The 3,687-nt window shown below is 48.3% G+C and overlaps 1 protein-coding gene across 1 annotated transcript in view; it reads left to right on the forward strand.

The window, feature by feature from the left end:
* Positions 1 to 227: 227 nt before the first annotated feature.
* The window catches only part of LOC139759789 (5-hydroxytryptamine receptor-like), a 205,652-nt gene continuing 202,192 nt past the window's right edge, over positions 228 to 3,687 (forward strand). The window contains exon 1 of the mRNA XM_071682254.1: positions 228 to 452. The gene's annotated coding sequence lies outside the window, so the exon portion shown is untranslated. The remainder of the gene's footprint in view (positions 453 to 3,687) is intronic.

Here is a 3,687-nt window from a genome sequence, read left to right on the forward strand (position 1 = left end):
AAAAAAAAACAAACATTGCAGACGAAAGGTTGTCACTGGTGGCGCCATCTATCTTCGCGCGGCGCGGGTAAAAAATAAAAAAAAAGACCCCAGATGTTAGTTCTGACGCCACGCAAAGTTATGGGAATTGGACGTCCTTAAATACATCTTTCTAACGCGGGGTAAAAAGTTGAAACATTTAGTGCTTTTTGAAGTTGTGAGGGAGTAGGACGTGCTGCACGGGGCTCGCTCCTCCAACTCCTCCTCCTCATAATATTTGTGCTTTACACCGAGAATGAGGCATCACCGTCGGGGAAGCCGGTCATCGCCAATGGACGGAGGAAGTATTGAAGACAGGTAGTGGACGTCGTCGCTCTATTAAGTCCATCATTTCCCTCCGTCACTATGTGCTGCGCCATCGAAGCTGCGAGAACACCGGCATATTGGTCTAGGATTTTCATACGACCATAACGGTAATTATGACGATAATTATAATAGTATGTACCCTGTGTGTTGTATTGATACGCTTCCAACGATATGATTGAAAGGCCGAAGGTAAAAGTGATTTGGGAACTGTCTGTAAATTATTTGATTACGGTTTATTAAGGAACCAGTAGCTTGTTGACCCCTGACGCCATACCACCGCCGTCATGACGTGGTACCACCTCCGTCTTGACGTTATACCACCTCCGTGATGACGTTATACCACCTCCGTCATGAGGTTATACCACCTCCGTCATGAGGTTATACCACTTCCGTCACGACGCTATAACACTTCCGTCATGACGTTATACCACCTCCGTCATAACTTTATACCACCTCCGTCATGACGTTATACCACCTCCGTCATAACTTTATACCACCTCCGTCATGACGTTATACCACCACCGTCATGGCTCTATACCACCACCGTCATGGCTCTATACCACCACCGTCATGGCTCTATACCACCACCGTCATGGCTCTATACCACCTCCGTCATGGCTCTATACCACCTCCGTCATGGCTCTATACCACCTCCGTCATGGCTCTATACCACCTCCGTCACGGCTCTATACCACCTCCGTCATGGCTCTATACCACCTCCGTCATGGCTCTATACCACCACCTTCATGACGGCATACCACCTCCGTCATGACGCCATATCACCTCCGTCATGATGCCATACCACCTTCATGATTCCATACCACCTTCATGATTCCATACCACCTTCGTCATGATGCTATACCACCTCCGTCATGACCCTATACCACCTCCGTCATGACCCTATACCACCTCCGTCATGACCCTATACCACCTCCGTCATGACCCTATACCACCTCCGTCATGACCCTATACCACCCTCATGATCCTATACCACCCTCATGACTCTATACCACCTCCGTCATGGCTCTATACCTGGCTCTATACCACTCCGTCATGACGCTATAACACATCCGTCATGACGCTATAAACACATCCGTCATGACGCCATACCACTTCCGTCATGACGTTATACCACCTCCGTCATGACGCTTTAACACCGTCCTGACGGTATACCACCTCCGTCCTGACCTTATACCACCTCCGTCATGCCCTTATACCGCCTCCGTCAAGTTATGCCACCTTCATGACGCTATACCTTCTTTATGACGCCATACCTCCTCCGTCATGACTTTATACCTCCTCCGTCATGACGATATACCACCTCCGTCATGACGCTATACCACCTCCGTCATGACGTATACCACCTCCGTCATGACTATACCACCTCCGTCATGACGTTATACCACCTCCGTCATGACGTTATACCACCTCCGTCATGACGTTATACCACCTCCGTCATGACGTCTATACCACCTCCGTCATGACGCTATATACCACCTCCGTCATGACGTTATACCACCTCCGTCATGACGTATACCACTCCGTCATGACCTATACCACCTCCGTCGTGACCCTATACCACCTCCGTCATGACGCTATACCACCTCCGTCATGACGCTATAACACCTCCGTCATGACGCTATACCACCTCCGTCATGACGCTATACCACCTCCGTCATGACGCTAATACCACCTCCGTCATGACGCTAAACCATCTCCGTCATGACGCTAAACCATCTCCGTCATGACGCTAAACCATCTCCGTCATGAGGCCATACCACCTCCGTCATGACGCCATACCACCTCCGTCATGACGAAATACCACCTCCGTCATGACTCCATACCACCTCCGTCATGACTCCATACCACCTCCGTCATGACTCCATACCACCTCCGTCATGACTCCATACCACCTCCGTCATGACTCCATACCACCTCCGTCATGACTCCATACCACCTCCGTCATGACTCCATACCACCTCCGTCATGACGCCATACCACCTCCGTCATGACGCCATACCACCTCCGTCATGACGCCATACCACCTCCGTCATGACGCCATACCACCTCCGTCATGACGCCATACCACCTCCGTCATGACGCCATACCACCTCCGTCATGACGCCATACCACCTCCGTCATGACGCCATACCACCTCCGTCATGACGCCATACCACCTCCGTCATGACTCCATACCACCTCCGTCATGACTCCATACCACCTCCGTCATGACTCCATACCACCTCCGTCATGACTCCATACCACCTCCGTCATGACTCCATACCACCTCCGTCATGACCCCATGCCACCTCCGTCATGACGCCATGCCACCTCCGTCATGACGCCATACCACCTCCGTCATGACGCCATACCACCTCCGTCATGACGCCATACCACCTCCGTCATGACGTCCATACCACCTCCGTCATGACGCCATACCACCTCCGTCATGACGCCATACCACCTCCGTCATGACGCCATACCACCTCCGTCATGACGCCATACCACCTCCGTCATGACGCCATACCACCTCCGTCATGACGCCATACCACCTCCGTCATGTTACACCACCTTCATGACGCTATACCTTCTTTATTACGCTATACCACCTCCGTCATGACGTTATACCACCTCCGCCTCACAACTCTACCTACAACTAATCCAAGCAACAGATGACTGACAGTTCATCATATACGGTAAGATCAATTATTTTACAACTAAAATGTAAAATAAGTACCATTAATTTTACATTTCTAATTGTGCCATTTGGCTTACGAGTGTTTACGAGTGTAAACAACCATGTTTTCTTGTATCTATATTTCTTACTTTTGTTATGTAGACTTTCAACGTTTGTCATCCGTATTGTAAAAGTTAAACATTTGAGGAATCCTTACATATCGGCGCAATCTTTACGCACGTTATACCATTTAAAGTATACAGTCTGTACGTAGCTCAGCGGAATAACACTATTTTTCTGTACTATATATTCCAATTAAGGCAGTTTTCCCCTTCGATATATCCAATAACTTGAAAAAAATTAGGTACGTCCTTGCATAGCTTTGTGTGTCAATGTTTTCAGTACATGTTTTATCCCCAGTTGTTAATCTTACAATTGGTTCACAATCGTCTCGCAATGGTCGTTTAAACGCTCGACTGAAGGTTCTATGGGAAAGTAAATACTACTTTGAGAAAAACGAAATATCTATCACATGCGCACAGACATGTATGTATTTATTTCATAAAACACCTACACATTGTCGCCACACACACTGGTCACGGGAGAGGCTTTTAACTTAACAGTGGACACTTATAAACACATTTCAGCACAAACATATACATAAT

Source organism: Panulirus ornatus, chromosome 34 (genome assembly GCF_036320965.1).
Source record: "Panulirus ornatus isolate Po-2019 chromosome 34, ASM3632096v1, whole genome shotgun sequence".
Taxonomy (NCBI): Eukaryota; Metazoa; Arthropoda; class Malacostraca; order Decapoda; family Palinuridae; genus Panulirus; species Panulirus ornatus.